The following is a 12363-nucleotide window of genomic DNA, read 5'->3' as shown; positions in this document are numbered from 1 at the left end:
TAATTGAAACACATTTAAAATTATGACATCGTTTGAAAAATGTTACATTAAAATAAGAAGTTAGAAAACGCATAATGTTCTTCTTAATGATGAACAAAGTAAATTCGAGTAAGATAAATAATAATAATAAATAACTGATGTTAAAATAAATAATGAATAATATTACTTCATTAATCCTTTCTCGAATTCTGATTTATAAATGATCTTATTATATTGATAATAATTACACATTCCCAACTTAATCTAATTCACACCGTAAAATCTGTTACTTTTACAGTTTAATAATATACACAGGGTCAAAGAGCATTTCTATATTCATGACTCAGACAAGAAAAGCAAGCAAAAGCTGCGTTGCAAAATCAGTTCACGATGCGTATCATGAGATCCACAAATATGAGGACCCGAATTAGACTAGACCTGCCTTATTATGCAAAGACAACTTTACATTTCGTTACTAGCGTGATATCAAAGTCTCAGTAATATGCTTTTATCTATACCGTCTCACAATGAACTTCAAATCTTATTATTAAAGGCATAATATCAATTTATAGTGTTCTAATATATCCTATTGTTAAATAGGGTTTCTTAGGTTGTATGTTAAAAACATTCCAACTCCTGTCCATGCAAAAATAACGAATTAATTGATTTCTTCAATAACATTTACTGCAGTACAGGCTATGTTTACTTGTAGATCTGATTTTACAAACAAAATTTCAACAAAATTGCCGAGAATAATAGACCTTACAAATATTTCATATTAAAAATTATTTACATATTTTTCTCGTTAATCGATAACAAACACGCTGACTAACTAAATAACTGACAAACAGATGCACAACTCCCACTCTATCTTGTTGTTTACAATGAGCTCAATATCTCATTTATACGTTACTTCAATGAATGATTCTAAAACTTCCACTGAATCCAATATACATTCATAGTATTATTATTTCTACATAGTATAAAAACCTTATAGAACATGACATAAGGACTAGCTCGCGCTATCCGACAAACATCAAATTAAAACATTGACAATAACTTAATAACCTTGTCTCCTTTGAAATACCTTCTAGTTACATACAAGCTGATAAAAATCTTGGGAAAAAAGACACTCGTATTTAGATTGCAAACACGTTTTCATGAGATATTTTACTTAATCACATTGTAAATCCGCCATGGTAATTACACTGGAGAAACCGGAAGAACCTAAGGACAAGAGAAGGTATTGACGCTTTTTATATGACAGCAACATGAAAGAATCGCAGCTGTAGATCATTGTTAAACCAGTCATGGACAAGTAACAGTTGACTTGAAATAACCATTATCTGTACAGATCCTCACTGAAGCCACCAAGTACACTGACAGAAAATTCAGAGAAACTCTTTTCATGATAATACATTTTTATCGAACAACTACGGCCATAGATGAATAGGGGCAAAGGATGGTGTCTATAGTTTAAGTTATTTTAATTTGCATTCTACCATTTTGTTATTTCACTTTCTAACCTCGATAGAGCTATTGTTTACTGCTTAATATGTTAAAAGCAAGCTGTTCATAGGTTTTTTTATATATTCGAAAACAATATTTAAATTGCAGGAAATTTTGTACTGTCCGTTTCGGTTTGTGTATTTGTAACTGTTCCTGAAGAAACTGTCAAACGAAACGTTAAGTGTCTAATTAAATAAAAACAATAATTATAAGGTCGTTTATTTTTAGTGTCAATATGTCTTTGTCTTCCATAAACCAACATGCACTACAGAAATTAAACAGTCAGAATCTTATATTGTTGATTTGTCGTTAGCCTATGCGATTACCATCTGGTGTTTATCTTCGTATTGGATGTAGGTCGTGTTCATATAGAAGACTGCAAGTTCTTTTTTTTTTTGTATATTGTTAGTGCTTCCTTGAGAATTCTATTGTTGTGTACATTGTTAGGTTAGTGCTTCCTTAGTTATATTTAGTTAGTTATCACCATTAGATTCCATCTAGGAACATAGGGCCGCAATCGCTTGCGGATTCTTCAACAAGTATTTAAGTGAGTAGGTTGTTAGCCCACTGCACCGAGCCGTCCCTAATTTACCAGTGTAAGACTAGAGGGAAGGCAGCTAGTCACCACCACCCACCGCCAACTCTTGGGCTACTTTTTACCAAGGAATAGTAGGATTGACCGTCACATTATAACGTCTCCACGGCTGAAAAGGCGAGCATGTTTGATGTGACGGGGATTCAAACCCGCGACCCTAGGATTATTAGTCAAACACTTTAACCACCTGGCCATGCCAGGTCCAGTGCTTCCTTAAGAGTGTTGTTATTGTGTATATTGTTAGGTTAGTGCTTCCTTAAGAGTGTTGTTATTGTGTATATTGTTAGGTTAGTGCTTCCTTAAGAGTGTTGTTATTGTGTATATTGTTAGATTAATGCTTCCTTAAAAGTTTTGTTAGTGTGTATATTGTTAGATTAGTGCTTCCTTAAGGGTTTTGTTGTTGTGTATATTGCTAGATTAGTGCTTCCTTAAAAGTTTTGTTAGTGTGTATATTGTTAGGTTAGTGCTTCCTTAAAAGTTTTGTTATTGTGTATATTGTTAGATTAGTGCTTCCTTAAAAGTTTTGTTAGTGTGTATATTGTTAGATTAGTGCTTCCTTAAGGGTTTTGTTGTTGTGTATATTGCTAGATTAGTGCTTCCTTAAGGGTTTTGTTGTTGTGTATATTGCTAGATTAGTGCTTCCTTAAGAGTTTTATCATTTTTAAATTGATGGAGAAGTATTTTTTGTGTGACAAAGGCTGGTACGATGGTGAAAATGTTGAGTATATTGGAGTTGATCATTTCGTCTTGTGGTTGCTCTTACGATTTATATGGTTTGGCTTGAGTTATTAACAAATGAGAATATTTAACCTGTTAATGGTGTTATTGCGCCTACTAGAGAAAAAGCTATTAATGGATCTCTGTAGTTAACTATGGGCGGAAAAGTTTAGCCGTGTTTGTGAATTTTATGTAAACCATAGACGTGGTGCAGTGGTGTGCTGTTAGTTGTTTATGTTTCAAGTTTTATTCTGATCTTTCTTGAGATATTGGTTATTTTATCATTTGTGTCAGTAGAAGATTAGTAGCTGAAAAGTTGGATAAAATAATTAGTATTTGGTTATAAAGACACTGATTACCATTAGATTTAGGTGATCGTTTAGAGTACGAACTCATTAAAACTATTGATATCCATTCACTACACTCTTACCGTAAGCATTTATAATCTTATATATCTATAACATTTCTAAATATTAAAGGTATGATTTCCTCACAAGGAATACTTCAACCGAATGACGTGATTAATCGTCATTTTTATAACTCGTCTCAAAGTTTGAACCTCAACTCTCCTGTCCAACAAACTAGCCACAAAGCAATTTCCGGCCCATTGAATTGTTTTGGTGGATTTTTGCCTATTATCTAAATTACATATACATGTTATAGACCTTTGTAGCTACTAATATAATTAGAGTTAAAGTTATTTTATTGGAATATATTTCTTCCTTAATTATTTTGTTGAAGTTGGTTATAAAATTTAAAAAAAAAATTGAACACCCGTAATGTATTGTGGGAATAAACGTGCGCAATATTGCCACAACTTACATGCTGAGATTTCTAGTGTATTCTCATACTATTATCTAGATACACATATAGACAACTAATAAATTTAACATTATAGTGTATTTCGATACATCTACAGTTCTCTGTCAACATATTCTAGTTTATTATAGCCCAGTTTCAAAGTAGGTGGTTCTAAATACATTCTATATTTGCTACTGATGTACTGTATCTTTTCTGATATGCATGGGTATCAGGACGTAGAAAATATAACATGATTTTGTTAAACCGAATCTTCTCATCTAAAAATTTTCGTTGATGTTTGAAACGATGTTTTTAATGGAAACAACTTCACTGTGACACACATAGTCTGTGTTTTAAAACTTCAGTGATATCAATACTGCCAGAGATTCCAGTTGGAAGATTAATATATGAATAAAGTATTATACTTTTTATATCAAAAAACAACTTGTTCTTACTAATTTTTAGATATGTCGTTTACTTGCAAAAACTAAAAATAACATTTAGTTTTACTTTATTAATTACATTTTACCTTTGAAGAAGGGTAAGTGGAATGTATCGTTTTATGGCCCTTTTGCTAGTTACTATTCGAGATATCTTTCGCTGTGATGCTGTGCAGGGGGTAAAAAAAGTGCCACGTTGAGACAATTTGTTTGTATTTTGAAAAACAACCTCTAGTGATGACGCTCATACAACAGTAATGTGTTTTATTACATTCAGACACTATTCATTACGTGAATTGTGATTTCTCAAAATGTGTGTAGTAAAACAACTCTTTTATTTTGTGTTATTTGATGGAAGAGACCATGCCTGATACCCTTAAAGTAAAAACTCTTCAGTAGAAAGAAAGAAACGTTCCCATGCCTTTACTGAAAAACAAAGAAACGTTCTCATGCCTTTATTGAAAAACAATTTTATCATTAGTATTTATTGTTTTTAGTAAAAATTCGATGGTTTGTTTGTCGGATACCTCTCAAAACTACATGAGGGTTATCTGCCCATAAAGGGAATGCAGATAGTCAACGGCATTCCACTGCCAATTTATGGGCTACGTCTATTAGAGTTACATTTGATAGTCACTCTTATAACGCACCCAATAGTAACCATGGCTCCAAAGTGTGAGAACACATGTTTTTTTTTTATTATTATTATTTATTTTGGTAGTAAAGGAATACAAACCACAGAATCCCAGATTTACAGTTTGGTTCTCTAATAATTCGACCCCGCTAGTCCCAATTAATAAAAGTTCGTAGGTTTCTGAAAAGAATAAATGTTTATAACTATTGATAGTAGTTGTCCCACGCTAGTACAGCGGTAAGTCTACGGATTTACAACGCTAAAATCAGCGTTTGATTCCTCTCCGTAGACTCAGCACATAACCCCATATGAAAACACACATACACACTGATTATAGTTATCATTATTTTGACACATTTACATGAGAAACACTACAGTAGCAACATTCACATCACAGTACGTAATCATCAGAGAAAATAATTACCAAACTTTCTTCGTTTTCAAGATGTATGTGTATCATTTAACACGAAACGAACAACGCTGCCGTTGATAAAGTATTTGCATTAGGACGTTAGTTAAAAACTTGAAGACCAACAGCATAAAAGTGTAGAATATATAATCTATGTTTTTGGCACATTACTGCTGAAATAAATAAACAATTTAGTTTCAATATAAATTTGAGTTATAAAATAACGTACAATAAAACGCAGTTGTTATCGAAACATTCACTGAATGTTATGCATTAATACACTGAATTAATCTGTTTTGAAAAAAATAATCTGTTTAATTATATTCTGAAAAAAACATCCTGTTTGGTGTTTTTTTCATTATTTATTTACTCTTCATATTTTATATTATAAAAATGACATAATGTCGTAGTTTTCATAGATATTTCATGGAATATGTTGAGATGAACAATCGCCTTTTGAAAACGTTTATTCAGCACTTCTTTTGGATTTGTTTAACTGTACAGATGGATTAAATGATAAAATACCTTTGGTTCGAGAAACAGAATACTGATATGTCAAACATTACACACATAAATCACTCGAAAATTTGTGCTCTAAGCTAATATTACTGTCCTATTGTGATAAAAAGAAACCCTCTTTCAGTAAAAATGTATTCTCAAGACGGTTGCTATGGATATTAGTACTTTGATTAAAATATAGTACAAAACAACGCTTCGACATTCTTAGGTCATCTTCAGGTTAACAAAAAGACAGTTTGTAACTGACCGTTGCTGGGCACGTCTTAGGGACGAGAGTGTAAACGTCCCCTATAATCCCGCACCCGTTTTATGACCTTTACACATTTGATCCAAAGAAGACTGACGTTTGAAAACGTGGCAGATACTATGCTGCCACCTCGTAGTAGCGGATAAAATTTCAATAACAGAGCATTGATTATCGCGACTACGACACCAGCACCACTTGATCCATATTTATTCGGACTAGCCGTGAACTATAAGTGTACAACGGAACACAAAATGTTCAAGATCGTGTTTGTTAATTTTAATATATGACCTGTAATAAAACTTATTTTATTACCAGGAATGATGTCAGAGTTAATAGTTTTTTACTTCATAAATGTTTCATCTGTTTGAAATATTTTCTTCTAACTGATATCTTAACTACTCAACAAACAGTTAATTACATTAAATCCTAATTAAAGGCTCTATTCATTATCTTCCTGTTTCTGTTTACGTTATGGAATCGACATTCCATATTGAGAAAACACACAGAGTTAATTAGGATATTTAACATATCAGTCTTTAATATTTTATTATTTCTAGCTTATTTTTGCTTTTATGATGTTAATATCATTACTATCTGCATTCTTAGTTTAATGTGTTGGTTTAGCATTAGCCTAACCCTCTTGAATTGGTTTAACTTCCCGAGATATTCTTGGGTTTACTGATGACAATACCATTAACAGCGAATGTACCCAACTGATGTTAACAACGTACTTTATAATTAGATTAGATTGAACATCATATCTAGTTTCTATTTACTAGGTATATATATTTTACTTCTGATTATGTGGGTTGTCTGCCTTGATCAAAAGCTAATATGCATTGCTTGGATAACAAAATAGACGATAGTTTTCGTACTGAAAACTTTCACAAAAACATTTTTCTTACTGTGATCTAACAAAATATTCTACGTAAATGTTTATAAAAAAACTTCGGGTTCAGGATAGATTGACTTGCATCTTTAAACAATCGTGATAACTGTATATAAGAATAGGTTAACTTCAATAACGTTGCACAGACTATAAATGTCAATAGTAAAATAGTACTACATGTGAAAAGGTTATGCAATAAAATTCATATATTTATTAGTTTTTTTCATGTATTTTTTTCATATTGTTATCAATAAAAATATTGTTAATTTTGTTTTGCTATTTGTTTTTCTCAAAAATAATAGTAAGCATTTAACACAACAGATGGGGACACTTTGGAAAAGCACTATTTGTAATTAAGCCCAAAACTACACAATGGGCTATCTGAAATCGAAATTAGTTTTGATACGTGAATAACGTTAAGACATTTGGTCAAATTTATCATTCGTTATTATACAGCGAACCAACTTTTTAATTACTGTATGTATGTGTTAAAGATTTCTTTTTGTTTTCATCTAAGGATAAATTGAACTGCTGTTTTACTTATTGAAGGCTCTTCAGCACAGCTTGGCTCAGTAAACCAAAGAAATACGATCGGGCTTCTTACAACGATGAATACATGTAGATAAAATTATGTAATACCTAAATTAACTTAGGTTATTTTATGGTGAATAAAACGGTCACAAAACCCAATAAATACTATATAAACTTGACCCTTATTGAAGTCCTAATGGTATTTCTTTGGTTTGCTAATCCCAAAGCTATGACTATGAGACTTCAATACGTGAAACTGTAGTCCATCGCAAAGGGTACGGACTATCAAAGAATGTATTGGACTTTCCCGTCAGAGATTCTCTTTACCAGTTCACCATGGTGAAATAGAAAATATATCTTAAAGATATGTATATATATATATACACACACACACACTTACAGATAATTTAATTTTTTCTGCCCATTCTCAAGCGTAGGTTTCTACTGGCTACAAAAATCAGACGTTGAGAATTTGGTTATTCATGTTTGTATTTATCACGTGATTTTTATTTTATTTTATTTAGTTTACTAGTAAAGCTTTTTGTTTCAACTTCATTATTGTCTCACAGAATTTTTATCTGAACAATTTGTAATGAATTTCAACTTTGAAAATTCTTCGAAATTAGTTTTAATTTAGTTTAGGAATATTCATAAACAATATTACATTTAAAAACAATTTAATATAAATAACTCAAAAACATTAAAGATATGTTTAAGGTAAAATTTCGAAACAACAATATAAATATATCTTTATACCAGTCTATTTCTTAATTTTACTTAATCATTATTATGCTTACAAAATGTGTTATTCCTGTAAATTACCCTAATCTACAATGACAAACATTTAAAGGAAAAATTCTGAATTGAAGCCCATCTGCAGTGCCTAAGATAATTTTATATTCCTTTACTGAATTTTAAGTGTAAAATAATGTTCCATAGACAGTAGTGACATCTAGTGTGTAACATTCCCTTTCGGATCCTTTATCTTCCTAATAAAATCTGAAGAGCCACTGAAATTTTGCTGATGTCTTATTCGTCAAATACAGTGTTCTTTCAGTAAAACATACATCATATTCATCACCATATTAAACAATGTTTCTAATTCTAATATCAAGAAAATTTTCAGTTCAGTTTTTATTTTTGTGAGGAGGAACATCAGGCAACAAAGTTCATCACAAGAGGCTGAAATATTTTTACGTTATTATTATTTTTACTGAATATCATTTAAAACGTTAATAACTGTAAATATGTTCTTACAAAATAATTAAAGGTATTTTTTAAGAAACATTAAACAAAATATAACTTGTGACTTTCTCTTCTAGGTCCTCTTTTTTGCTGATTAATGGTACAAGATTAAAAACAGACTCTGAATGTATATCAGTTAACATACATGATGTATACAATCATATTTCACCGAACACTTAACAATGTTCACAATAATATTAATGTTTTCCTTACCCTCATCTCTTCACATAATTTTACATTCAGGTTTTTCGATAATGAGTAAATTAGATGATGAAGCCCATCACTAGGGGCTAAGATTTTTTTTTTCTTTTCCTCTGAATATCGCCAGAAAATTGAATAACGTGTAAGCTTACGTTAAAACAATTACCTAACTTTAACTTTGTATAAATGATCAAAACAGTATCTGTTACAGCATATTTCTCGACAGTTAAACGTTCAGTGAACCTTCTGTATGTGAAATATCAGAAAGACGTGTAATAAGGAAAGTTCCATCAGGGTGCTTTTTTGTTGTGAACATAAGAAGTTGTTTCACATAAGTAATATGTTGACGTATTTCAACATCCTGTGTGTAGAGTTATTTTTATTTAGTTTATACACTTCTATCACATTAATATATATTGTTGCATACCCATTCTTATAAGTTACACAGCTGCACGTCTACGGACTTTTCACGCTAAAAACCGGGTTTCGGTAGTCGTTATGGACTAGTTTTATGTTTAGCTACAAAGAAACTTGTATCCAAGTGTACAACTTCCTTAATATCCATACTATTACTATTAGAATATCCGATAAATTTTACCTCGCCACTAAAACAGAAAGGACCACACCATTCAAAAGCGATCGAGTTATAGGGTTTTATAAATTTATCATTTTTTTCTTTTAATCTACCTGTTTCTCTGACATTACCAATCAGTTATTCGGGATTGAAGATTTTAAACAATATTTTACAAGTATATAAACAACAGCTGCAAACTACACGATCATTTTACTAATTAGAACGAAAAAACAAAACAGACGTGTAGTGAAGTTAAATACCGATAATCTGTTTAATAAACTAACTGATGCTGTTTATTTTCATCAAAACACAAAACTGGTCATACTTTAATCGGTTGTAATCTAGCAAGACAGATGTTATAAAAGAGATTAAAGGGTTTGTACTTCTTACTGTTGTAATTTTGTAACCGTATTAGCTGGTGCCTCTGAGTTGGTGAATTCAGCTTTTTTGATATAATGTTAGTTTCCATGTTGGTCTGAGGTCGGTCTCGTAGCTTGTTTATAGAGAACTGCTTCACTGCTATATTGTTAGTTTCTCGATTGGTGTGAAGGTGGACCTCATGGTTTATTGACAGCGAATTGCTTCACTGGTATGATGTTATTTTCTCGATTGGTGTGAAATTGGATCTATTGGCTTATTTAAAAAGAAATGTTTGACTGGTATATTTTTATTTTCTTCTATTTGTGTGAGGCTGGATCTCATGGCTTTTTTTTTTATAGAGAACTGCTTCACTGGTATATTGTCAGTTTCTCGATTGGTGTGAAGCTGGATCTCATGGCTTGCTTATAGAGAACTGCTTCACTTGTATGTTGGTAGTTTCTCGATCAGTGTGAAGGATTCTAAAATATTTTTTTATGTAAACCGTTCATACTCCAACTTGTTCGTGCACTGTTTCATCATAACCTGTTTCCAGTACCTCGAACTGACGAATCGAAACCTCGACGCTTGCCTAAATAAAACAAGTTATTCAAGAAAATAATAAAATTTAAGAGAAACTGTGGTTTCGGGAAACAGATATCCTTTTACATTTCAGCGTACCTTATTCAGGTATTATGTGCAATTTCTGATTAATTTGGGTAGAGAATTTTACAGATATTAGAATTATCTGTTAGTTAACGTGTCTGGATACCCTTGACGCTGATAGGTGTAGCTGCTGGATAACATGCCTAGATGCCTTTTGGTCCGGCATGGTCAGGTTGGTAAGGCACTCGACTTGTGATCCGAAGGTCATGGGTTCGAATCCCAGTCACACCAAACATGCTTGCCCTTTCAGCTGTGTGGGCGTTATTCGTTGATAAAAGATTAGCCCAAGAGTTGGCCGTGAGTGGTTGGCCTTCTCTCTAGTCTTACACTTCTAAATTAGGGACGGCCAGCGCAGATAGCCCTCGTGTAGTTTGGGGTGAAATTAAAAACAAAAATAAAAACAAATAGATACCTTTTACGTTGATAGTTGTAGCTGCTGGATAACGTGTCTAGGCACCTTTTACGTTGATAAGTATAGCTGCTGGTTAACGTGTCTAGATACATTTATAGATATTAGGTGTAGTTGCTGATTAATTTGTCAAAGTACATTTTAAGGTATTAGGTGTAGCTGTCGATTAACGCAAATAGATGCAATAGGACTTAGGGGTCAAAGCAATGAAATCAAATAAAAGACAAAAAACACACAACATAATCATAAATATGGCATTAAAGTAAATTAATAATGTAAGGTTAAATAATCCTTACCCTAATTATAATTATATGATTGATAAAAAAGTAAACCTCATCATAATAATTTAGTAGACACCATAAAATACATTAACAAACAGTTTGGTTGTACAAATGTCGCTTCAATCACAGTTATGATTATTATATTAGAACAAACCTTATGTGGAACTGGATAAAACATATATAATATGGTTTACATCAGTATTATGTAGTTTTCTTTACTTTCACTCAGATATTCTTCTTAATGACATTTCCATTCAACAGAAGCTTAGGTTCTAATACATTTTTTAACATTTACAGCTACAAGTGTGATGTTTATATATGAGAAAAAGCTGTGTCTTTAGCTTAACTTAAAGATTTGATTCGTCCTTGGATTCTTCTGTTGTTGAAACGAACTGAAATCCAAGTTACAAAAGTATATACACTATATATACTCTTAGTTTATTGGCTTAATGTTTTTATATATTTTGTCTAACAACCTATTCATGTTACATATATATGTTTATTTTTGTTAATAGTAGAGTATTTGGACATTTATCGTTGAAATGATGTATGTTTCAATATAGCATGTGTTTCAAACTTCTTATAATCTTACACTACTATTTTGTATTTGGGAAAAATTCTTATAGCACATGATTGAGGTTAAGATGATTTCATTCTGTCTGATTTGTTCCTGTGTTATTCGATAGTGTATAATTCTTGTTTTGGCCAGGGTGAGGAATAATAATGCAAAGATGTCGACAGCAACGTTTCTCAGTGGTAGTTCAGAGAACATCTCCACAATGTTTGTCGTTTTGAATGTCGCATAATTGTTATAAATATGAATAGCATACATGCTAAAGCAATTATACACAAAGACCCAAATTATAACAACTTGTATTAATAGATAGAGATATATAAACTGAAAATATATCATTTAGAAAGACAGAACTTTAATGTACACCTGTATATAACTTATTTGAAATGGCAACCTATCTTTCTATCAAAAGAGAACCTATACCTGAATAAGAAGGACCAGTCACGTGAGTAGAGCTAGTCGCTTGTGGTGAACGGGACAAATATTGCAAACTTTATAAGAATTTGTAAAATCAACCAGTAGTAAATACGAACCTCAGAGAAAAGTTAAAAAGAGTATGATGTTACATTGATAGTCCATCACTCCATATGAGCAAGTACATATCGTATTTGTGTTTTACATACGTTCTGATAGTGTGCTTTAGAACTACTTTATTAAAAACCACCTATTTCTTAATTCACTTTGCGTACAGTCTCTTTATTCTATTCGCTATCAATGTCTTGTTATTTAGATAATGGGCATCACTTTTTAATAAGTATATTGACTAAATCTCCTTTCATTAAGCAA

The 12363-nt window shown here is 31.6% G+C and overlaps 1 protein-coding gene across 3 annotated transcripts in view; it reads right to left on the bottom strand.

Annotated features, from left to right (window-relative positions):
- Positions 1–12363, bottom strand: part of LOC143224288 (adult-specific rigid cuticular protein 15.5-like) — a 48268-nt gene that overhangs the window by 12785 nt on the left and 23120 nt on the right. The window lies entirely within an intron of this gene.

Source organism: Tachypleus tridentatus, chromosome 8 (genome assembly GCF_004210375.1).
Source record: "Tachypleus tridentatus isolate NWPU-2018 chromosome 8, ASM421037v1, whole genome shotgun sequence".
Taxonomy (NCBI): Eukaryota; Metazoa; Arthropoda; class Merostomata; order Xiphosura; family Limulidae; genus Tachypleus; species Tachypleus tridentatus.
The sequence above is the reverse complement of the archived record's forward strand: the minus strand, read 5'-3'. Positions and strand labels throughout refer to the sequence as shown.